Here is a 26,393-nt window from a genome sequence, read left to right on the forward strand (position 1 = left end):
TTTTTTTCTATTCCCAGTTTAGTGGTAATACAATAGAGATTAGTTGATGAAGTTGATGACCTTGAAGTCGTGCTAATGAATATGCTATGGCTGCACTGGTAATAGGGGTTTGCACTTGTCCATTCTCAGCACGCGTTCCTTGTGTGTCAGCCAGCTGGAACTCCTCTCCGCCTGCCAACAGCTTATGAGTCAGCACACAGTAGCCTTTGACTCTCAAGAGCACTTTGGGGGCTCTAGGCTAAGTCCTCCATTTTGTCCTGGTTAGGGTGATGCTGCTGTGCGCTTCCAGTGAAAGATGACACTGAGCTGCACAGCATCTCAGGCAACATCCACAAGAAAACGACAGGTAGATTTTTTCTACACCTTTTACGACATTGGTAAAAAACAATTGCGTCGACACGAAGAGGTGACACTGACAGAAAGCGCTGATGCCAGGCCAGTCGATGGCGCCTTTACAGTAATTCACGAAGAAGAGACAATGATATTCCAAAAGCAGTCGCGTGAGATAAGTGTTCCTATGGAAAATTCAGTTTTCAATTCAACTGTAAAACTAATAAAGTTCATTTTCAGGGTTTGTGACTGTTATATTTGTGGAAATGCTTTGCATTATGTCTGGTATAGAGCAAGTTACACTGGGGAAATTAAAATTAGCGTTAGTCATAGGTTGTAGTAAGCCTACGTTTAACGTGGCCTAACCAGTGTGCTTCTGACTTTCATCATTTAAAATGAATCATTTTAATATGACAACAAATGGTTTGGATTTGTTCTGACCAGCATAGTGTCAGGTAGAGTGCGGTGGCTGGGTTTAGGGGTGGGGCTACTGTATGTCGTCATCGAAAATGCTGTTTTGCTGTCTACACGGCAAGGGCAAGCCGGCGGTTAAAAAAAATAAAAATATTGCTTTTGGGCACCAAAATCGCCGTGGTCATGTGGACACAAGGCCAAACCAATAAAAAAAAACTACCGGTTTCACAAAAAAACAGCCTTGTGTGGACGGGGCCTCCCTGGGGCCCCTGCCCAGGACTACAAGATCACAGCCACAAAGTCTGAGAAGGAAAGGGAAGGTCAATGTAAAATCACAAAATGGCTACCCTAAAAATTCTGGGGGGCACACTGGAAAACGATTACTAGATTTAGCTGTCAAGTCACGTTTTAGTTCTTTACAGCCATTTATTTTGTGAGTTGTTGTGGTCTTCCATGTAAGAGGGATGATTAGGTTTGAGAATGAAAGATAAATCATCAGCTTGTTGTGTAATATGCGTTCATTTATGGTCAGGAAGCTGTTACCTATTTTGCTATGCTATTCCTGCTGTGATAACAGTCTGTCATGAATCGTGCTTTGCCAGTGTTATAATAATGCTACGTCATTGGTGCTGATTCATCTTATAACAGTTTGTGGGAAGATGATTTTCACAAAGCAGCCCTTCCCTCTTCCCACACCACAAAACAGTTTTCAGGAATGGGTCCCCCTGTCAGAATGCTAACATGCCTTCACAGTTAAGACAAGCTCTTGACCCTCTGTGTGTGACGACCCCCCCCCCCCCCCCCTCCAACCTCCAACCCCCCTTGCCAGTGACAGGCAGAAAGGCTTCCTACTTAGTCCCACAGGGCTAGCTGTGAAATTGGAATTTTCCACCCGGGTGGTGCAAGAACGTGTAATTGATTTAATATGAAGGAATTTAGAGGATAGGGCTAGCTAGCAGCTTGCATCTATCTTGCTAGACGAGACCCCCCTCTCTGAAATATTCTGACTTCATGATCTGCAAATGGCTCATGCTGTGCTTTCTTCTCCAAGTGCCTCATTGTAGCCGGATATGATGTCTGAGTCATATAGATCAATGGATTTGTTGATAAACGTCCTTGAAGTGTACATAACTTATGCTTTGTTGCTTCCATTTAAACCCTGTTTCAGATGTCTAAGTTATTACTTTGACAACTGCTATCACTGACACAATAGGGGTTGAGTGTTGAAAAACCTCCGCTTTTAAGATCTCCATATTCTGAATTAGTTTTTTTTTCTTACCCAGCTTGTTGTATACTGAATTTAAGTTGTATCTATTTCCGAAACATTATTGCTAAACACAATGTGGCAAAATATTATTTTTTTCTCGATTGCATTTTTTTTTTGTTGGGAGCCAAAATCGAGATCGAAATAATGTGATGAATTGCAAAATGAATTGCACAGCCCTATTGAATGTACAGTAGTGCTGAAAGGATTTGCATGTGATGACAGATGCCACATGGGCCAAGAGGAGAGTGTTTGTTTAATTCAGTGGGTTTCCTGCCCAGTCTTGGTGCTGCCCAGAGCTTCTTTGTTGGAACATTGTTGACTTTGCGCCCCCTGTATCACTTTCTTTCTTGCTCTGTGACCAAGCTTTGGACGAAAACAAATCTACAAGTGTGTAGATTTTCTGTGATTGTGTTTTTCTGAAGGGACAGGATTAACTCTGCCAAGTGACTTAGTAGTGCTTACGCCGTAGTGGCAGGCTTTCTCAAGGGCTTTAACATCACTTCCCCGCCTCAGACACGCACAGCTTGGTTGATTCAGCACAACTGAGGTTAATGTCTCCACTCAGCAGTGGATGATAAACTTGATGATAAACTAGACTGCCATTTTCATTCAGCCTCTCGCTGGGAGCTGTTCTTCTACACGTTGACACCAACTGCAAGCACAAAATGTTGATTTAGAGAGACGGTGAGTCCTACTCTTGTCCTGATCATGTCCCTGTCGATCAGTGCCAGAAAAGCACAGATGTAGCATTGGACTCACGCTGTGCTCCAAGAACAGGGGTCCAAGGTTTAGGATGAGCTGAACCAGGGAGTTAAACTCAAGAACAAATACACCCTGGGGGGTGAAAGACCATTGGATGAGGGAGATTAAATGAACCAGGGGACAGATATTTGTGTTCTGGGTGCATTGACCATGTGTGTCTGTACATTTGTTGTTTTCTTTCACTGGTTTTGTCATGGTGATTCTGTGCAGACTGCTGCTAATAAGAGGATGTTTGGGTCAGTCAGGGTCAAAAACCCAAGGAACGTGCCAAGATAGCAGCTGACTTTCAAACAGGTCTGGCTCCAGTCTGTCACTGGGCCATGCCGAATCAGGGCTGCATTCTTACCAGTGAAAACCAGGTTTAGCTTCCTCTCTGCTTAGCCTTAGCCTCTGCTCACCCAAACTCAGTTTGAGGGGCAGAGGACAGGACCTGGCCCAGATCTGCCACGAGTTTGCACTTCTGCTGCCAGGGGAGTGAGTAACTCCAATGAGGGATGGACTGCTTGATGAAGACATAACTCTGTGACAGACATTCTCGTGCCATTCTGCCCTAACACCCAGGGCTAGTGACCTCTTAAAGACCCCCTGGCCTTGTCCCAGTAGGTCCACGGGCAAGGAAGAGCAGATGAGGGAGCTTTTAAATGAATGAGAGATGAAGTTGGTGTGTGTAAGGGAGGGGGAAGAGCAGGTTTGAGTGGGTGGGTGGAAAGGGGGAGGATGGTGTTGGTGTCTCAAGGCAGAAAATGGAATGGTTTCCCCCCCTCTTTTGCTCTGTCTTTTTTTCACTCAAGAAGAGATGACAAATGGAACTGTCCAGAGGGACCCTGGGCACTGAGTGGTAGTCTTGTGGGGAGTATTATTTTTCCGGCTGTATCTGGCACAGTCTCTCAGAGCCTGACTGCCATTTCATATAAAGTAGTGGCACTTGATGTCATTTCTGCCTAATTTCCCGACAAATGTGTCTGCTCTGCCACTGGATCAGGAACTCATTCAGCATGGCTAGAAAAACATTCTGGTTCCAGAACCAGCTGTGGTTATGAGGGCAGCCATTTTATTGCAGTGTGTTACAGATGATGCTTATCTGTTGTGTTTTTTTGGTAGGGGTAATTATGTCCTGGTAATTAATCTAGGATCTGTCTTTGTGTAACGGAAACAAACTACGTACTTCACTTTGCCTGTTGAGCCCACAGCACCTTGAACCGTGTGCTCCTCAGGCTGGCTGGTGCAGGATAAATTGCCCTTAGGATCTTACCATCCATCTTCCCCCTCCCACCATCTTGTAATCAAGATTTATCTGCAGTGAGGCAGATGGCTGTCCTTACTGCCACCTCCCCCACCCCCCTCCACCCACTCCCCTTTCTGTATTCTGAGTCTTGCCCCTGCATGTGTCTAGACTGGAGTTATCCCCATCCATGATACAACACCCTCACCCACCCCATCCTAGCTCACACACACTTCTTACCCTCCCCCACCTTACCAAGCCCTGCTGGGCCCCATGGGATTGGGGTCATCCATCTAGGAGTGCTGGAGCACTTGCCCCAAGCTAAAAGTAGTAAAACCCACAGATTGGATTTTTTCCCCTTTTTTTGCCAAATTTTATTTTGGGAAGCCTTCCTGAGAAACCAACCACTAAAACCAAATGCAAGCACAGATGGTTCTCAGTGGCGTTTTTTTTATTTTATTTATTTTTTATCAAGAGCCACCAGAATGACATGATGGCCTTGAGAAATTGATTGGCCCTATTGATGAATTTGTTTAGAGGAAATCTTTTTTTCAGACTGCCTCAAGTCAAGGGCCCTCTGATGGAAAGGAACAATGGAGCGGTCCGGGGGAGGAGGGGTGGCGTGCTTCATCAGAGAGGATCATGTCCATGCTCTCTCTCCCCATCCACTGCAGGTCAACGGGGACATGTGTCTGCATTGTTCTGGAAAACTCATCTTCTGAGCGGCTTCTGTGTCGGATCTGGTCAGTGTGTCTTGGCCACAGTTTGCCCATTTACAGTGGGCCAGTGCTGAGACTTATTATCTGCATTGTTACTCACTATTCCACCTCATTAGTGGCTTGCTCCGGAAAAAACACAAAGACCTCAGTAAAGCCAGTCAGGACTAGTGTTGTCACGATACCAAAATTATGACTTCGATACGATACCTGCCATAAATATCACGATGCTCAATACTGAAACGATACTACGGCGAAATCCTAAGATATCTGGAAAAGAAAGGACTCATACCTCCTCCAAGTGTATTGAGTCATTTGTGTTGAATTCGGTGCACTTTTGTAGTGTGCAGGTCAATTCTGGGTTTTAAACTTCCTACATAATTATTATTTTTATAGTCAGTAAAATAGTAGGCCTACTTTGTGTGATTAAGTCCTTTATTTTTTGTTATAGTTCATTTACATTGTGTTGTGTTTTGCCAATAAAGTAGCTTTAAATAGCCAATCTAGGCTAGATCAAGGTCAGTGTTGAAATTACTGCATGCAGATCACTGAATGCTATGCAGAGGGGCCTAATCCTTAGGCCATCTGATGTACAGTATAGGCTTCCCTAGGCCTTCCCGTGTTGGGATATCTTTGACAGTTGCAAAGGGAAAAATGTGAGGATTGTCTTCTTTGCGCCCAGTGTACAAGTACGACGTTCCAACCACTCAGGTCTTCGTCAGATAGGCCTACACCATTACCTGTTGCAATGTCTGTGTGCATTCCTACATTAGCCTACGTCTATTTCTTTGATAACATGATTTGCTACCACGTAACAATAAGCCGCTATTATTATTAGGACTCAACACGCTTTGGTGGTATTATATGCTGTGGGCTTAAATTAGCGCATTTCGGGTAGCCTATCCTACATCTGGGCAATACTTATTGAACAAATTGCAGTCTACATGCCATGACAAATATTACCAGTAGTACTGACCGAACATGAAATAGATTGTTTACAAGTTATGGTAATGTTATTCTGGCGTGAACTTTGCGCTTTCATCACGTTAGCACCCTATGATTACAGCTCGTTATGTCTCGTCAAAATGATTACAGCTCGTTATGTCTCGTCAAAATTCATTGATGAAGGAAGGTTCACTTTATCCCAGAGAACCATACTCGTTTCACTTAGGCTAGACTAAAACAGAAGAGAAGAACTTGGCACTAACCATGTAGTCGTGTTTTCTATAGCATATTCGTTAACCTGTTGTTCTTTGAACAAAAATGTTGGGATATGTCTACGAGGTGTTTAGCCAAGTTCCATGCGTAGCCTACTGCTTTTAAATGACTTTGAAACATATTTCACAAACGGGCCTCTGTGTACCTGATGGCTTGCCTTCACTATTCGCGATGTATCCGAAATAGTTGCAGATTTCACTTCACCTTTTGTTTTATCCACAAGGCCGAGGACGGTCGGCAAAGAACTACTGTATGTTGACGTTGGCGGCGCACTCACTCACTCAGAGCTGGCTGCTTGACACGCCCACTTGCCTAGATGCGTGCAAGGAGCAGTGAGAGCAGCAGTTCACGCAGACACAGAACGTTAATTTTAATAAAGTATCGATTCTAAAAATGTCGGAAATCGTTTTTTGCGTGAAGGCATCGTGATACCTTTTTAGTATCAATACACCGTGCAACACAAGTCAGGACAAACCCGTCCATTTATGCTCCAAACCCAGCACCCAATATGCAAAGCCTTTGAAACTCACCCTTGTCATAATAAGCAAAATGGCGTCTGGTTTTTCATGTTTTACATCTATCAGACTGTCAGGAAGTGTGTCACCATCAGTTGGAAACAAGAGCCCAGGTTCTGTGGCTGTTGAAATGTATGGCAGTCATGAAATAGGATGAATGTGTCGCCTGAAGCAATTTAAGTACATTAGGGTCAGCATTTGTCAAGAAGTTACTCTTTTTACAGTAGTTATAGAAAGGGAACTTCAGTTAAGTTCCTTATGGATTTCCTCTTTGTGTAGGTAAACCTTGTTGTTTGATCACATTCTTGCTTGAAGTAAGTATGTTAGAATTACTCAGTCAGGCAAAATAAAGAAAACAATCTAGGGTTCCACTATGGTTCCACTACAGTATGTGCGTAGCTGGTTGGATCTGGGTGTGTATGTTTGTGCCTGTGTGTCTTGTGTGTTTGTGTTTGTTTGACACCATTAACCTTCGTCATCTCTGTGCTTCACACACACATCCTTTATTTGCTCTTCTTTCTCTCTTCTTCTTTCCCTTTTCTCTCCTGCTCTCTTTCACCTCTTCATCACAGAACACTCTTCTAATCCTGCTCTCAATCTTGCTCTCGCTGCCTGAATTCCTCCTCCTCGGTGTCACGCTCTTCAGATAATGGCCGTTTTGTTCCAAGAGTTCTGATGGCCTGTGAAGGGGATCTGCATACGTGACTTCTCTCGTATTCTCTCTTTCCATCACTCTTTCTCTCTCTCCCTTACCCCTCTCTCTTTCTCTGTTTCTCATACTAAATCTTAATTTCTCTCGTTCTCTTCCTCTCTCTCATCCCTCTCTCCCTCTCCTTCTCTGTCTGCCCCCGCGAATAGAGAGCGATTGAGTGAACGTCCGACAGCCTTCCGAGTGGCGTAGGAGTGTGCCCTCAGACAAAGTGAACAATCTCACCATCAGTCCTCCCACTCGCTGCCATTTAACTAAAGCTTGCCGCAATCGAGGCACTTGGGACCTCACCCTGTCATCCTGGTGGCCATTTTCCGGTGACTTACACGCAGCATGAGTCAGTCATGTGACCTGCAGTCTGCGGTAAAAGGTCCTCTTTGTTCACTTGGACACTGTTTACCCTTTTGCCCATTTTTTCCTTTTGAGGAGATAATTGCACAGCAATTTCGGAGCAATGTCGGCTGGTGAGCTCTCTATGATGAGCTTGGGAGCCGATCCCTTTGAATCATGGCTTGCTGCAGATAGCGGAAGAAACAAAAAGAGGAAGTCATCAATTCACCAGTGCTTATCAGCACCGCGAGTCGAGATAACTGAGTCTTTTAGGTCCTGCGTCGGTGAGAATAGGGTTTAGAGCAAACAAGCTTGTCAGTTTGAACGGTTCCAGCCCTCATCGTCTACCTCGGAGTGTCAAAACAAACAAAAAAAATGTTTTTTTACACGCTACAGTATGTCACTGTTTTCTCTACATCTTTCTGCCTCCCCCCAGCTCTCACTGGGAGGGGAGGAACACCGTCTGTGCCGAAATGCAGGCCAGTTGACAGCTCTCCAGGTGAAGGTTTTTGTTTGTCTGCAGGGATTTGCAGAAGCACTCCCCCCCGCTCCAGCTGTTTCAGATCCACTGAGGCTCCATGCTGGAGCATCCCTTTTCCATGGCTAAGAACCGAAGCCATAGCCTCCTGCTAAGCATTACAGCAGCAGCTGACTACAGTTGAGGTCTTGATAAACCATGACCCCTTTCCCATTGGATAGTATTCTTTCTTCGTACCCCCTATCAGTAATAAGAACTGATAGTGTCTAACTCAGGAATGAATAAGGCTCTGGTCTGACACAGATCTGCTGCAGAGGGGCCACGGATTGGGGAGCTTGGCTGTCAGATGTTATTAGAGGCATCTTTAAACAAAGTGGGAAGGCAGTGGGACTCACCTTCACCCCTGGAGAAATCTGACGACAAAGCAGGGTTTAATTTTGTGTGTGTGTGTGTCTTCTGCTTCTTTGTAGGAACACTCACAAACTCAAAGCAGGGACAAAGCCTTACACGCCAATCTCTCGCTCGCTCTCTCTCTCTCTCTCTCTCTCTTTCTCTCTCTGTATCTGGCCGTCCATCCCTGACTCTGTTCCTGACCCTCATTTCCACCTCTCTTCTGTCTCTCTCGCTTGTTATCTATCTCTCTCTCTCTAATCTCTCTCCTCTCTGCTCAACCTCCTTAGGTGTGTCTCTGCCATCTCTGTGTCCCTTCTCTTTTTACCTCTTCACTCTCTCTGATTCTGGGTTAAGCTCTGATGTAGCTTTACAGTAGACTGTCTGACAGTGGTGAAGAGAGTGTTTGATTTACCTAGCGAACAAAAACCTCACACCCACTCAACACGGTGAAAGAAAACTCAACTTGTGACAAACCACCACAGGCTTTTCTCTCCATGCGGGCTTTGTGTCTGCTCTGTCTGCTTCAGAACTCCAGAATGGATGGATGGATCCCGCCTATTGTACTTCCTGTTACAAAACAAGCTTTCAGCTGTGGCTTTCAGTTTCTAGCTTCCCTTCATGAAATCTGATGCGGCACTCTCGCCACAGAACAATGAGGAGGTGGAGGGGGGGGGGGGGGGTTGTTGTCACTTTCCGAAGCTCCTCACCTCTTCGTTCCTTTGGGTTAATCCCTCACTTCTCAACTGTTGCCCCTCGTGTTTTGGCTGTGGCTCTTCCCTATCCATGTCAGATGCCTGTATTGGTGGACGTCTTGGCTTTCATAAGCACAATGAAGAGGCATATCAGCCCTGAAACCTGAGCAGAGACTTGGCCTGCTCTCGGCTCATGCACTGAGCCCTTGGCCGACGGCCAACTCTGCTAGGGGGTCAAGGTGCGTCTGCAAGGAAAACAACTTTTTGTTTTTCATGGAAATGAAAAAATAAAATCATACACATGGTCTAATGCATAAAGAACATAGCTGACCAGGATATAGAAGAGACAAGCTGCGTGCAGAGTTTTGTTTCTGTGCTGTTTGCAAGAATGTGTTTTGGCAGTGCTTTTTCCTTCTCTCTTCCTCTCCTGTCTAATGGTTTTCTTGTCTTTTAGATTCATCTCTCGAGGGAAACCAGCTTGTAGATTCTGTCTACCCTTTACTATAGTTGTCGTGCCACATGTTTATAATATGATGAACTCAATTAAAAACACAAGTTTACTCTCTCTCTAAGATCCCAAGAGAGGAGAGAGGCGATTGCCTTTAGGTGCTAAATTACCGTTTGCCCCAGGTTTCTCCAGTTAAGCCCCTGATAATGTTTTTGACGTGCAGTTTGTGTGCTTTACCCCTGCAGAGCTGTCACGTCCAAGCAAGCGCTAAAGGAGATGGGACTGGGGCCTCGGCCCTCTGGAGACAGATTCAGAACGTCGCCCCCTGCAGGCCAGGCAGGCTCGCTGTGAGGCCCCCGTCCTCCCATCCATGGTGAGTACACCCCCCATCCCCACCGCTTTGTGTTTTACGTTATTTAAATCAGCAAAGATATGATTGATTACACACATTTACAAACTACTTTTTGTGGATCTAAAACACTTTCATGAAGCATAACATGTCTGTACAATACAGTAGGTTAGTGCCTGCAAAGTGACTAAAAATTACTAAAATGCCACAGAGTACTGTAGATTGCATGCACTATAGTCAATCAAACCCTCAAATTCATATTAAATTGTTGATTAAAGAACATAAAAACTAAGACACTGAAAAAGTTTAATGTCCATTAAAACAGTTAGAAGAGCATCTAAATACGATTGAAATTGAAGTGCACAAATGTCTTCAGTAATTAAGGCTACAAATGTTCATTGAACTAATGTTGACAGATATTGATGTATTTTGTGACTAAAGCCTTGGTTAGTGTTGGCTCTGCCTTGCCCGGTCTTTCTATACCTTCATACCTAAATATCCTGTTCCAACATTTGAAAAACAAAAATGGCCACAGAAAGACGTTAAACCCAGCATGCCCTCTACAGAGCATTTTCAATGACAACCCCCCCCCCCCCCCCTTCCCAAGTATTTTGGGTGGCCAGAAACCGTATGTCTGTGGTTAACTGTTATGGTTAAAGCAACAGGGCTTTAGCATTTGAAACGCTTTGAGCCAGACCTCATCCGAGTGTCCATGCCAAGTCCACCCCCCTGCAGAAGTTTAGGGGGAATGAACCACTGAAACCGAGAAATTGGCATTTAATTGACCAAGGCGTGAGGGAGCCAGTCTGTCAGGATGAACACGGCACACTTTTGTGTGATTGGGATAGATGCGATAGGTTTGATAGGGATAGAAAAAAGACAAATATGGGTAGAAATAAGGCAAATATGTATGACTTAGTGTTTGTGCCTTAGCAAATTGCTATATTATGCAGATATTGAAGGACTCCGTCTAAAGATGTTATTCTGAATGCAAGAGATCTCTGAGGAATGGATGTTCTTAAAATATACTCTAATAGTTGGCTCCTTAGTGGTACAGGCTAACAAAAGAGAAAATCAATAAAAATCGCTGTGATAGAAGAGAATAGTGGCGTATGGTCCCTGTTAGCCTATTTGGAGAGACTTCATTCTGTTCTACAAGTTATATAATTTATCCTGTGTCCATTCCAAACAACTCTGTTTCCACACCACTTTGAAAGTGGCCCAAAAATGAAAATGGCTCCCTGGACTGAGCAACTTTGGCAAAGGAAAGAGGTTGGCTATGATAATTCCATATGCGGTATGGTTTTATAATCTTTGTGAAAATGGACTTTAAGCTCTTTCTGCCTCTCCAAGAGCATGTGTTGTTAAACAGAAGAATTAACTGCGAGCTCGGACTATCCATTTTATTTCAAACTGACAAAAAGTGTCGTCTGCAGACTGTCTTAGACCTGTACTGAATTGTGTGCGGATCACAAGATTCATTTGAGTTACGATGTCAGAACCATAATCCCCAGGGTAGAACAAGGTCAAACTCAATTTTGCAGTCAGGTTTTGCATCAGCCCAAAGTTGCCAAGCACTTTACTCTGATGGAAATGTATGCCCCTGCCTATATATCATCGTGATCTGGACCCGTTGCTGTGAATATAGCATTACATGAACCATTATGCAGTGGGCTACTTTGGCCACATACCATTCGTCTTACTGTCATTCCCACAGGGCTCTCTCAATAGGCCGAGGAACCGCGCAGGCATTCATATGCCGCTGAAAGTCATTTTCGCTTTTGGGAAATGACTAAGCCTGCGGTGTCTATAACCTCGGATCGTCGACTGGCTTGCCGAGGTTGCACCGCTTGCTGCTGAGTCAAGACTGCAAAACATTTCATTTGCAACCTCAAAATGAGATTCACCAAAATCAACTTCCCGGATGCTTTTGTTGAGTGACTGAGTGAATATGAGGAAGATGGGGTGGTAGGTGGGAGGGAAGCCTGGAATGAGGCTTCACAGAAGCAGCCTGCAAAAAAAACAAAGACCGTTCTGTTAGAGAGACGACTTCTTCCCCTTGCTGTGAAAGAGAAAAAAGAGAGAAGACGGTGGCCCTTGTTTGTCGAGGTGAAGCAGGGCAGAGCATCACCAGTGTCTGCTCGTGGCTCATCTAATTATCCTTGTGTCCATCCAGGCGTGAAATAGCCATTTGGCTGTGAAATGGAACCAGTGTGCCTCCTCTTTAGAGTGTCCAGCGTTTTTTTTTAGCAGTGGCGACGGTGGCGGCGACAGGCATTTTAAACACTAACAGCCAGCCTCTGTGGCCATTATGACCAGAACAACGCTAAGGGCACACCAGGGGATTATGTATGAGGATTATTAACTTTGATCTCCGCCATGACTGGTGGAGTGGGGTGGCAGGCAATTAGAGAAGAGGCTGAGAATTTATTCCTTTTCTTTTGTCCCTTCTCTTTTTTCCTCACAACATTTTGTTTTTCTCTTTCCCTTGGTCTGTCACTGTTGTAGGGACGAGATAGGCTAGGCCTGTTTCTCTCTCAAGTGTTGGCTGTGCAGTGGAGTAAAGAAATGTAGGAAGTGACAGAGATAACACTACATGACGAAAGCTTTTTTTCCCCCTTCACGGCACGTCTCAGCAAAACACACTGGACTTAGAAAGTGTTTTGTGGTTATCTTCTATAGACCTCTTATTGGAGGGAGGGAGGCTCTTTGTGGAATAGTGAAATAAACTGATGAGGCTCAACAATATGGGGAAGTGTAACGTCATGTACTTTGTTCCAGTCCATATTGGGTCACAACAGGCTTTGTAACCAGAAAGTCTTGCATTCTTTTGAACAGATGGGGTGGATGAAACCCGAGCAACTCATTTAAATGGTGTTGAGGAAATGGGTAAGGAATGGATGAAGACTGCGGTAGACTCCTGTGGCTCATTTAGGGGACCACGTCTAGAGCAGATAAAGTAAAATATTTATCATCAGAATACATTTACGATACATCTCATAGCTGTTGAATTACTCATGTAATGCCTTCCAAATGTGGTGCAGCCCCAAGTGCTGTTTGAGAGGCGACCTGTAGCGTCTGCTTAGAGGCTTATGTTACATGGCCACGCTGAAGATTGCTAACTCAAAGCTCACTTTTTGACAGTATGAAAACTAAACATGTCCATGTAACCTTCAGCTGCTTATTGTCTACATACTGACTTCATCACTTTTAGGCTGGAAAAAAATGAGGACCAGCAAAAAGAATGCTAGTCATCTAGCCTGCTTACAGTGCCAACCGTAAATACTAAATCAAACCAAATAATCTCTGATTTAGTGTGAAGTTGTGTTCTCTTAAAATAAACCCATTTGGATGACTGCCAGTAAACATCGATCTTCTTTAAAATGGCAAATACCAGTGCCATATGTCAAGTCTGAGTGCCTTGTTGACATTCTTCACCACCTTTGATCAACTAACCAAATTACAGAGGAACCGGGATAAGTCCAGACATCTGTTCCATCTGTATGCTCCTATAATTGCCTCTCTTTAATTACAACAATGGAAGAGAAGGGAAACTCAGAGGGAATGCCCTCTCAGACCTCATCTAAGCTTAATGCTTTGAGTATGTTGACGTATCTTACTCAGCTGCGTATGTGCTTTATATTGGTGTCACAATTTTGATTTTAAATCGAAATTGATCGAAATTACATCTCAATCTCGAACTTTGAACTCAAAAGTAGAATAGGGGGACCAGACGTCCCCGGTTTCCGGGGAAAGTCCCTGATTTCGGTGACCTGTGCCTGGCTGGTGCTGTCCCCGGAAAAGTCCCCGGTTTTCACTGTGACGGACAGACCCGAAATTGGAATACAAGAAAGAAAGAAAACACTGACAAAACGTAGCCTAGTTGCGCACCCTTCATGCACAGGCCAAGCCAGTCAAGCAAGCGCTCAGCTCAGACCTCAGAGATGTTCTAGAATGCCCATATTTCTGGTAAGCTATTTCGATTGGTGGGATAGCTTCTAGCAGCTCGGCAGAATCTTTGAAATGAAACCACTTGTGCAGGGGACTTATTAAACTATTCATCACAAACATGCCAGCTGCTTAACTCCAGGTTAAACTAAAATTGCGGAGTACTCGTCACAGATAGCATACAGATCATACGCAGATATCACGTGAACGGCAGGAATCTAAGCTTTCCAATGATATAATTTGCGCCAAGTTGTTGTGATAAATGGTTCCGGGAAAATTCACAATGAATTTATGAAATAGCATCGGTACAACAAGCGGTTCAAAATCATGAGACGTGAGTTATTTTTTCTTGATATAAGACTGCCATAACACATAGGCCCTAAGACAAATATTATCACATCATACATTCTCAGATATGGGTATAGGACTGTCCTGAAAAAAGGAAGATATGCCTAGATGGGCATTACAATGACCAGGATAACTAGATTAACTATCTGAACAACACAGGTGACCACTAGGATATAATTTCTGTGCTGAAATGTAGCCAATACTATTTTGGACCATTTCTGAACTGTGAAACTGTGAAGAAAATATGCTTTGTGGTTGGGCAATATCATAACTTATAGCAATATTATAACTATTCCACCTGTGTGTGCATGGTTAAAATTCAAAATAAAATGTTCAAAGTGTACCAGATTGATGCATTTAAACGTAAAAATATACCAAAGGGGGATGCCCCCGAACCCCCCTAGATGGACTAGTGCAACTCTAGTGACGCCCCTTGGGACAGTGTCCCTGTTTTAAGGTTTCCAAAGATTAAAACATGACATGTTTTACGCTTCTCGACTGAAAATGTCCTCGGATTTTGTCTCAGAAATCTGGTCACCTTAAAGTAGAATCGATGATGCAGCCACACCCCCAATGTCACATGCAGCATGTACTGTATGCTGAGATGCACAAACGCACACACACGTGTTGAACTGTGGCGTAAACACTCCTCTAATTTTAGGCTGCAGCCAATTAAAAAATACACATCAACCAACAGAAATCAAAGCCCCTCTTGCTACTCTGAAATCACTGGTGTAATCTAGTTACAGTCCAAAAATACTTTAAGGCTTAAAATGCACATTCATAAGTACATATTCTACACTGACCTTGGGGTGTGCTGAAACAATCAAATTATCATTCTGTGTTGTTTCATTTCACTATGTTCACTTCTCTTAATGTTTGTTCTGTTTACATCTGCGGTTGGAACGGTTTCAAAATAAAAAGCATTTTCAAAATAAAAGCCCCCCGAAACAGAATAGGAAAAGGCCTAAAAAAAGTAAATAACATGTAAGGAATGCAGTAATAGTAATATTAAAAAAAAAGATTGAAAATCGAATCGTGACTTTAAAATCGAAAATTAAATCGAATCGAGGATTTGGAGAATCGTGACACCCCTAGTGCTTTATGCAGCAGACCTGAAGAGTTCCGCTCATAAGTGAACTGTTACAACGTGTGCTCCGTACCCTGCCTCGTGTCTCGCTTGATTGATTTACATGCTGTCAAGGAGACCCTGGTGCGGAACGGGCGCGTGGAGAGCATAGCTGTCAGGGGGGAGAGGCCGTCCCTGTGTTTCTCACTGAGAGCGGAGGCCATGATGGATGGACACTCATGAAAATGTCAGTCTGATTGAGCAATGCTGCCTCTGATTTGTGTATCTATTCTGAGGAAGGCCTCACTTCCTCGGTGTGGGGATTCCTCGGAATCAAGGCACTGGTGAAACTGTACAGCACAAGGCTTTTAAAGGTTTCTTTGGCTCATACCTGAGAACGGTGGTCTCACTCAGTATTTGTCTATCAGGCAGCGCAGCAGGACTGGAAAGGAGAATTTGTATTCACTCCCTGTAGTGTAAATGGCGTTGGACAAAAATATTTACTTAACAACCTGAATATAAATTTTAAAAAGCACTTAACACTAGCGCTCAGAATAATTCCTGTCCAGTAGACTGGCTTTGCCAGCCTGCGTTCTGCATTGCCTACTTGCTGTAGGGCTCCAAGGACGTGTCGTAGTTAGGGCTGGGACAACACGTCGACGTAATCGATGACGTCGACGCAAAAAATACGTCAACGCAAAATATGAGCGTCGATTCGTCAAGCATAACGTGTGCTGCTAAATATTTTTAATTTTACACCTTCAGTGTTTTCCATACGTTGACTAATCTGTGGCTGGGCACCACGAAATCAAAACCGGCCACCACACATTGATGTTCTATGTTGTAGGCCTACTATTTAAATTAAAGATAAGATAAAATAATTTAATTGAGCTGCACTTTTTACTCCAGATTGTTGAAGGATTGTTGTTGCCACATAGAAGCACTGCATAGAACACAGTGGGCTAAATTGCTATTAAATCCGCTTAGCATCGTGACCATGCTGCGCAAATTTGCAGCATTAAAACTGCTGCATTAAAGTTAAAGCAAACTCTGCTAAGGTCTTATCACAACATAGTTACAGTATGTTCAAGCAGTATCTCAAAGCTAACGTTAGAATACTGTTTGGGTGTCAAGTTTAGCATGCTTACTTGCAGCTGCTTGTTACTCATGCAGGGCTCATTTTATTGACTGAATGTTTGCAAAATCCCGATGTAAATGGAAAAGTGTTTTCCAAGACTCAAAAGTGCTTGTCCAAAGGAGAAGTACGAACCATTATTTGAACTAACTACGTTATGAATTGCATCCACACATCAGCAGCCTTTTAACTGTGTTAATGTTAATTGCAAGGATTCCCACACGAACGTCTTAAAATGACATACACTACTGAACTTTATTGAATGCTACCTCTGACTAAGAATGCATTACTTTGCACTTGTATAGTCTTTTATTTTGGAATCTTAAGAGCAATAAACAAATATTGCAATGTTAAAGAATTCATGTTTTTTTCATTCAGATGTGTAAACAAACATGTATAAGTTGCTATTAGTGAATTAATGGGGAGATAATCGATAATCGAATCGAATCGAAATCGAATCGGACTGAAAAAATGAATCGTTAGATTAATCGATGCATCGAAAAAATAATCGCTAGATTAATCGTTTAAAAAATAATCCTTTATCCCAGCCCTATTCGTAGTCATTTATAGGGCATTCTGTGACGGGATGCATCGTTAAACACCAGCGAGCCAATTACTGTATCTGTGTGTGCTTTTTCCCAGCATCCAGCGTTGCACAGCAAGCACCCTTCACATGTGGCAAAATGCCCTCTGATTAAGCTCCCTCGTACATCGGGATGGGGGTGGGGGGGGATTAAACCAACTCATTTTTTTATTCCTCTGATGGGCAATTAGGTGGCGTCTCTAGCTTCCCTGGACTGTTTGCTCAGGGGTGTCTGAGTGTTTGACTGCTGATTAGTTTTTTAATGTCTGCGTGGGGGGCCGGGGTGGACAGCGGCGCTTCTGATTGACAGCATCTCTCATACTCCCCAGAGCGCACATAGCATGTCCAGTCACTCTCTCTCTCTCGCGCGCTCTCTCTCTCTCTCTCTGAGGTGTCATTGGCTCTCAGCACTGTCAGTCAAGATTAGAGGAGGGAGTGCAAGCCCCCGGATTGGACAGGTGCCACTTGTTACTCTCCCTATTATTGTGATGTGACCAGCTGGTGACTTTGGTGCCCCTGAACAACAGATGAGGGATTGGCCTTCTGCTGCTGGGAGCGTTGACCTTGTCCCTTTAAGCACCGGACAAAAAAGGCACTCTGGATTCGTTTCAGAAGGGGTGCTGTGTACAATGCTAACTTACATGCTCTTGACCGTAAAATTTTAAGTTCCTGGAATCTGGCCATTTGGCTCAGCTTTGCACACTTAGATGCCCAGAGTGCATTAAATGACTCCCCAGTCACTGATTTTGAGGGCTCAAAAGAGGATCTTTTCATGCTTGTAGAACTCCATACTGTCCACGTACACTCAACTTTGAACTCACAATGCATAAAGAGTTGGAGTATTTGCGCCGGATCTCCAGCTACACCCACTCAAATATTAAATCTTAAGTAGTTACTGCCACTTTCAGAAGATTTATTGTATTATTATGGGCCTACACTTGGGAGACTTGGGACACATAAACACGTCGTTTGAACAGTGTATACAGAGCAAAGCAGGGGGGTAGATTTGTTTGGGAGCGAGACACAGATCCCGGAGGTTGTGCGTAGGCGTCCTCGAAGTAGGGATCTTAAGATGCGTTCCGTTAGCAAGTTGGGTTCCTGTGGCTGATGTCCTCTAGACACGGTCGTGCCAAGAAACATTCCGAGTGGGAGAGAAAGTGCAAGGCAGCGTGACACCGTTAATAGGAGTTTTTATTCCCTGAAACATTGATTTTCTTTGTCTGTACTAAAGATGCACACTAACACACACACACACACACACACACACACACACACACACACACACACCAACACACATAAACACACGCAAGTAAACACACAGACGCGAGCACATACAGAGTCTCAGATGCAAACTCTTGAGGAATCCCACAAATAAACACAGACACTGGTCCACCGCCTCTCAAACTTCAAATATCCCCTTCTCACTGACTTTGGGTTCTCACTGCATGGGCCTCCCAGGGGCTCTGTGGAGACTTGGGCTGACCAAACATCAAAGAGCCCCTGCTATTTTTTTTTTAATCTTGGCTTGTTATGTTTCGCTTTCCTTCTTTCACTCCCCTTCTTATCTCTGCGTGTTCCTTTGTTCTCATCTGCATGTGTGTGTGTGTGTACAGTGTGTGTCTGTGTGTCTAATCTGTATCACCTCTCTTCGGCTTCTCTCTCCTCCCACTCCCTCCTCACAGCTTCTCCCAAACTGACCCTCGCTGCCTCCTCCGAGCTTCGGTAAGCTCTGCACGGCAAAGCGACCACAAAACTCTCCACTTAACTTTCTCTCAAAGAAATCTTTTTATGCTTTTTATAACCCTGCTCTTAGAGCGAAGGCGATAATGGAGGTGGTGTTTAATTTGCAGCGGTGCGGCTGTTGCGCCGGTGATGGCGGTAATAATGTGCCTAGTTATTAGGACGACGTTGAGATGCTAATGATAATTGCGATGAATGGGAAGACGATGCCGGATATTAGAATGGTGATTGGTTTGGTGGTATCAGTCTATGCTCAGTTAATATTGAGTTTGAACTAATGTAACTTTGATGACGCAGTCCGCAACCATGATGGAAGAAAGGTTAGATTTTAAAGGTTAGAATATTTCATTGTACACATGCGCAAACCCATCATAAATTATGCACTATTGGTGGTGTTTTGGGTGGATGGGCCTACACACACACACAAACACACACACACACACACACACACACACACACACACACACACACACACACACACATTTGACTTTTGACTTTAATTAAGTGTTAGCGTGCCAGCTGCATGCCCAAGTTTAATGTGGCCTGTGACCCAGCACACTGTGACCTCTCACCTCGGTAGGGGATCATCCTACTCAGTCATTCTTTAAGTGACGGGGTGGTCAGCTGTTTGTGTGCGCCCACGCGACTCTCAGTGGGACAGAGGCTAGCACTAAGTGACCAGAGGTCAGAAGATCACAACCAGCAGCGAGTGACGCTGGAAGCACTATGGTCCTGTGTATGGATTGGACCTTGATGCAGCCAATTAGAGTTGTGTTAAGCATTAAGCTTTACGTCTATGATTAAATTTCAAAACAAATGAAACATTTTAGGGCACATAATATGCCCGAAGTAAAATGAATGCATCAGAACTACTTTTAAAGGGCACAGCTATAATTGGCATAGGGCTTACTGTCAGCCAAATAGCCTTGATTTAAGTGCTCATTAAGCAATTAAAAGATTGCATATCAGGATGTTAGAGGAGAGCATAACGAGGCACTGATGAATTGGATACCCTGTCTTTTTTTGTTCTGATGCGGCAACAAGCGACCGTGAAAGCTGCTAAACGCTATTAGGATTCTAATTACCAAAAATTCTATTACAAGCTAATCAGATCTGATGGCTTGTTGTTTCTCAACCAGTTTCTGCAGTGTTTCTCCTCCTAAAAAAACAGAACAAAGACACAGGCATACCTTTGCCTCTGAGAATGTGTTGTTTTGGGCACTTCTTTTAAATTTAAGTCCCCCTTAATTGGTGTGTGTGTGTGTATATATTTGTGTGTGAGTGTTTGCCGTGGTCTGGTTTTTCTCACTCACACTGCTGGTCAGCCAAGGTGTGCTTGTAGGAGCTTGAGCCTGCACCACTGCTGCATTCAGACGGTGTGAAGGGTTTTACGGCTGCACTGTCGCCTTCCTCTCTCTCTCGTTATCACCCTTAACAGAGGAAGTGCTCTCACTGCAGGCCTGGGAACACGACGGAGAACCCCACCAGAAGCCACTGGGAGAGAAAACAAGCAACAGGCTTCAAGATCCGTCACATGAAGAGAACCTTGAACATTTCTCATTGTCCGACATGGCGAAATGTGTTTGTGGTTAAATAGGGACATGCGGCTCGTTAAACCACATCAGTGTCTGATGTGGACAAGAGGACCTTCCCACAAATGGAAAATTGAGAGGCTATGGGTTACTCATTCCTCTAATTAGATTCAGGCAAGAATCCCTCTCTCTGCTTCAAAGTGATCTGTTTTTCAGAATGTTTGGTGAAGGATGTCAAAAAGCATTCTAGTTATTTTAATGATTCATATAATACGTGTCTCTCCTAATGACAGTGTTAAGTACAAGACCACATGGATAGAACAAATAGGATAACTTTCTCAACTTTGATCCTCTAATTGTAGGGGAGCGTGTTGCTGCAAGGAAACGGTTCCATTGTAGTCATCACAAATGAGAGTCTTTGTTTTGACCAACAAAAGAGAAGGGTGGGGGAATAGACCCACTTAGGATGTTAATTTGCTCCTGGCTGTTTTGGAACCTCATCAGTCCCGTCACCCTTGAAATGAAATAAATCTTATGGTTGTTGGGGAAATAACTCAAGCCATTTTCAAAGGGGGCTTAGTAGGTGATAGCGGAGGGTACTGTTTTTGAAGGCCCCCCATTGGTTCTTGTCCTGCCTTTTATTGAATGTGGCACACACACACACACAGTTTGAGACACTTTTTCCTTGTTCCTTTGCAGTTTTTGAGTTGCCCCCTCCACAAAGAATTTAGTTGGGAGGCGGCTGGACTAGATGTGGGGTAGTCACCCCATCCCCCTTAAGCAGAGGAAACTGCAGGTGGTGCCAGGTCAGAGGTCAGCTTTGAGAGCAGGAGTGTAAACTCACTTCCTGAGGGGGGCCTTGATGAGCGACTGATGAGAGGGCCCTTAGATGGGAGTAAATTGGCTTTTGGAAGCCTGTTGGTATGGTTACAGAGAGTTGGAGGGACCATGAGAGTACACGAGTCTATGGCTTCTAGAGGGAGGACGTGAGTGTGAATCAGAAAGCAAGGTTGCAATCAGTACCAGAGTAGAGCCCACACTCACAACTTAAGACACATATGACTGATCAGGAGTCTTGGTCTCATTCAGAGATCTCTGCTAGATCGCTAGATTAACCATTTCACTGACCCTGGGGTGGTCTTTTCTGAAGTGTGACAGTTGGCCCATGCACACTGTCTTTTGTTCAGTGCACATCACTGGTATTGTGGTATTGTGTGTGTCAGAAAAGAGATGAGAGATTTGGATGTGACCGACCACCATTTGCCAGTCAAATCTCACGGGGATGCATGGACAGACAGGGGCTTGGCAGACTCAAAGCAGGTCAGTGGGTCTTCACAAACACCAAGAGAGGGTTACACTTGGTCAATTCTCGTCTCTACGCTGACATCACTTCCTGTCTGCTTGAAGGTCAAGCCCCTCTTTAGCTCTCCTTTTACCTCTGGAACAGCCTGCCCGTAAATGCATCGCCATCCCATAATATGTCACACCACAGCGTGTTTGACGTCAGTAATGGAGAGGACATATTGACGCAAATGGCCACAGGCGAGCAAATGAGTCTTTTGAGACCGGCACACCAAGACTCTCCCGCTCTTTCGAGTTAACCTTTCCTTCCTCCCGTGTTTGAAATAAATCTTATGGTTGTTGGGGAAATAACTCAAGCCATTTTCAAAGGGGGCTTAGTAGCTGATCGCGGAGGGTACTGTTTTTGAAAGCCCCCCATTGGTTCTTGTCCTGCCTTTTATTGAATGTGGCACACACTCGGCTTGAAGTAACTGTTAATGCTGTCGTAAAAACAGTTTTTGTATGTACGGGAGAACCAGATGAAGACTGAAAAGAATAGGAATTAAAGCACTTGCAGGTCTGAATGAGCAGATACATTTATGTAATTGAATAATTAAAATCCTGCATTAATTCATTTTAAGTAGAATTAAACAAATAGGCTTGAGGGCAGCACTGAATGTGAGACAGTTTGAGACACTTTTTCCTTGTTCCTTTGCAGTTTTTGAGTTGCCCCCTCCACAGAGAATTTAGTTGGGAGGCGGCTGGACTAGATGTGGGGTAGTCACCCCATCCCCCTTAAGCAGAGGAAACTGCAGGTGGTGTCAGGTCAGAGGTCAGCTTTGAGAGCAGGAGTGTAAACTCACTTCCTGAGGGGGGCCTTGATGAGCGACTGATGAGAGGGCCCTTAGATGGGAGTAAATTGGCTTTTGAAGCCTGTTGGTATGGTTACAGAGAGGCGGAGGGACCATGTGAGTACACGAGTCTATGGCTTCTAGAGGGAGGACGTGAGTGTGAATCAGAAAGCAAGGTTGCAATCAGTACCAGAGTAGAGCCCACACTCACAACTTAAGACACATATGACTGATCAGGAGTCTGGGTCTCATTCAGAGATCTCTGCTAGATCGCTAGATTAACCATTTCACTGACCCTGGGGTTGACTTTTCTGAAGTGTGACAGTTGGCCCATGCACACTGTCTTTTGTTCAGTGCACATCACTGGTATTGTGATTCGTGTCATGTGGTCACATTCAGCCAATCGGCTCATTTAGTTGTCATGGCTGTTTACCAGGGTTTGTCTTTTCACTTCCACCTCTCTGCAAATTGTTGCACAAGTTAAGAGAATGCAGTCAGTTTTAGCTGAGCATCCACGATGACTGTCAGAGGGGAATCCTTCTGGAAAGATCTACCGTGATCAGGTTTGACAGCTGCAGACTCTCATTTTCCCTTCAGATTGATGCTCGGCTTTGTGAAGAGTGACATTGCCAGCTCTCTCAGAAATGAAAATGGTTTGACGTTATACAGTATATATATAATACTGTATATTATTATAATTTTGTTAAAGAAATGTGCATAGTTTTTATTTATCACTTTCCACAAGTTCATGCTGAATCTAGACATTTCCAGTCGGTCTTTTCAGGATTTAAAATGCTGTGATTGCACCCAATTTTTCATCTGAAGAATCCATGTGTTTGATAATTCCTTTCGACAAAAACAGCAAACAGTCAGTGACCGCCATATTTACAATCATGCACATGTTTGTGCCACTATGGTTTGGATTGTTTCAGTCACTTGTTTTTTCCCTTCATTTTTCGCCCAACATTTTAGTTGACTCTAAATGGAGCTTTCTTTAGCTCGCAATGTTTATATTCAGCAGTGGATGGACGTTGGATTGCATGATTGCATGATTTCATTGTTTCTTTTCAATACTCAGCCAGCAGTTATGCCGGCAGAGAGACCGACAGAAGGAGAGAGAGAGAGAGAGCGAGGGTGAGAGATAAGAGCCTGCAGGGGGGAAAACTGTTCCTATTTTCCCTATGGAATAAAACAAAAATAGTGTTTTCTTTTCCTGTGGTTCCCCCTTGGAATACTCTCTGTCGCCGGAGGTGTTGGGTTTTGGCTGTGAGTCTGGTCTGGGTAGACAGGGGTGAGTAGGGAGATAAGAACCCATTGCCCTCCCAGAGCTCACTGGAAAAGAGTGGAATGAATAGGCTTTGTGTGTCAGAAAAGAGATGAGAGATTTGGATGTGACCGACCACCATTTGCCAGTCAAATCTCACGGGGATGCATGGACAGACAGGGGCTTGGCAGACTCAAAGCAGGTCAGTGGGTCTTCACAAACACACCAAGAGAGGGTTACACTTGGTCAATTCTCGTCTCTACGCTGACATCACTTCCTGTCTGCTTGAAGGTCAAGCCCATCTTTAGCTCTCCTTTTACCTCTGGAACAGCCTGCCCGTAAATGCATCGCCATCCCATAATATGTCACACCACAGCGTGTTTGACGTCAGTAATGGAGAGGACATATTGACGCAAATGGCCACAGGCGACCAAATGAGTCTTTTGAGACTGGCACACCAAGACTCTCCCGCTCTTTCGAGTTAACCTTTCCTTCCTCCTGTGTTTATCTTCCTTCCTTTCTCTCCCTGCCTCTCTCTTTCCATTCATTCATCAGGGTTTCCCCTCACTTTGACCCAGTACATACCAGTATGTGGCTGTCATACAGAGGATACATTTTTATACATTTTTAATATTTTTTGCATTTTCTTTCCCTTACATTTGCCTGCCTTTGTTTTCCCTTAGAAATATCACACAAACAGAATCAGATGCACTCACTTGTGCATGTGTGTGTTTCTGTGATGGTGTGTCCATACTGTATGTATGTGTAGCATTTAGGATTGCGTACATGTGTGTCTTCTATCTATATGCCAGGTGTGTGTGTGTGTGTGTGTGTGTGTGTGTGTGTGTGTGTGTGTCTTAAGGGACGCACTGTCTAGCCAGTGTGATTGATTGACAGTCCACACACAAGATAGCCCTCGTGGGGCCGAATGGCTTTCGGGGGGCATTTGTATAACTGAGGGATTACACACGTGAGGCCTTGAAAGCCTAATATGTTTTCATTTAAAGGACACCTCTGTCAAAGGCTGATCCCTCTCTCTGTCAGCCTACCCTCTTCCTTTCCTCCTCTCTCCTCCTCTTGCCTCTTCTCTTCTCTTGTCCTGTCTACCTGTCACCACCTAAGCCAACTATTTATTCCACTCAAATGGGTTTTCTTTGGCCGCGAGCGCATTTGCAATTATAATGGAATCACTCTGAGCTGACTATCAATTAATAATCAGGAGAGCTTATTGCTCCCATCTCCCTCTTTGTTAAAAATGACTGTGAAATTGTCATTTCTGCAGTAAAAAATGATGCTGAATAATGTGGGTAATTTGTGGAGCAATTCGCTGAAGCTGAATTGAAATTGCCATGTATAGCTGAATGCCTAAAGATGCCAGTAGAGCAATGATAGATTGGGATAATACTTTTGCCAATTAGCATTACACATAGTTTTTGTGAAATTACTTTGTTAGCTTGTTTAGCTTTGGTTTATCTCTCTAGTGGCAAAATACCCTACAGTGATTGTAATAGCACACAGGTACCCACATTAACATTAAATGCTAAAGAGTTGCTGAGTAGTCTAGCTGCAACAGTGAAGAAGGGGGTGGGAATCAAAGCATGGTTAACATACTGTGGATCCCACCTCTACTCCCTCTCTCCCACCTCTTAACCGATACCGCCAGGCACCGGTCGAAGGCCACCATCACTCCTGGCGACCCCACATGCTGCCTGATAAACGGAGGTTAGGACGACATGTGCTGACACGCCCTGTCACCAGGGAAATGGTTGTCGTGACCCCCTTTTCAGATAGAGCTGTAGCTGTTGCTGCTTGACTCTGCTGTGCTGTCAGTTCAGGGCAGTTTGAACTGAGCACAGAGCATTGCCAGTCTAACTGTGATGGAGTAGCCTGGATACCAGACGCAGAGAGTCTGGCCTAGATCCATTGGCAAACGTTTATTTCCTGGTTGGTGGACGCTTGTCTGAAGTTTGAAATCATTGGAGTTCAATCACTAACGTTTGGTAATGACGTATGTTAACCATGGGGGACACAACAATAACGATAGGCTTGCAACTTAAACATAATCGCTCTCAGGTACACCCTCTGTTCGCTGGTTGGTTCAGAGAAAAGTTGCCGAAGTAAACAAAGTGAACGAGAGCTATTCCAGACGGAGTATTGTAGGGAAATGTAAATGAGCAGAAGTACATAGACAGGCGGAGTCAGGCTAGTGAGGGAGCCCTGCAAAGATGCTCATGAATCATTGGCTTGTACCCACAAAGTCTTAACAATGTTACTGCTCATTAGAAACAGGGTAGATTTGAAAGGTCTAATGAGACGTCCATGTTTTGGGTAAATATTCAGTGGTAAATTGTGTGTATTATGCATTGATGCTTAGAGCTCTTCTGTGTGTTACAGCCATTAAAGTTAAAAATGCTAAAAATTTAACTTGGTATATTGCACACTACTGCTAGAGACTAAGTGACCCTGGAGAGAGTAAACATATTTGCCTGTTTGATTGGTTTATATTAAAATATTACTTCTTTGTGTAGTATGTTACCTTATTTGGAACAAGGCCTTTTTAAAATTGGTTTTATTTTTTTAGCTCTCACAGAGAGATTATCATGCAGAAATGCATGATTTGCAATTTTTATGCTAACTGCTTCACCATTTTCCCCCTACTTCTGCTTTGAATCTGTCCAGTTTTAAAATGAATGTTCGTTCCCTCTTTGCATAAATTATTTACATGTGCCCAATATAACCAAATTAAGTGGACTCTGCTCCGAGGAAAAATACTCCAGTTTGCATAACTAGACGGCTACA

The 26,393-nt window shown here is 44.0% G+C and overlaps 1 protein-coding gene across 3 annotated transcripts in view; it reads left to right on the forward strand.

Annotated features, from left to right (window-relative positions):
- Positions 1 to 26,393, forward strand: part of tanc2a (tetratricopeptide repeat, ankyrin repeat and coiled-coil containing 2a) — a 152,371-nt gene that overhangs the window by 19,152 nt on the left and 106,826 nt on the right. For all 3 annotated transcript variants that reach the window (XM_042087836.1, XM_042087835.1, XM_042087837.1), the window contains one exon: positions 9,740 to 9,867. The gene's annotated coding sequence lies outside the window, so the exon portion shown is untranslated. The remainder of the gene's footprint in view (positions 1 to 9,739; positions 9,868 to 26,393) is intronic.

The sequence above is a fragment of the Alosa sapidissima genome, chromosome 3, assembly GCF_018492685.1.
Source record: "Alosa sapidissima isolate fAloSap1 chromosome 3, fAloSap1.pri, whole genome shotgun sequence".
NCBI classification, from domain to species: Eukaryota; Metazoa; Chordata; class Actinopteri; order Clupeiformes; family Clupeidae; genus Alosa; species Alosa sapidissima.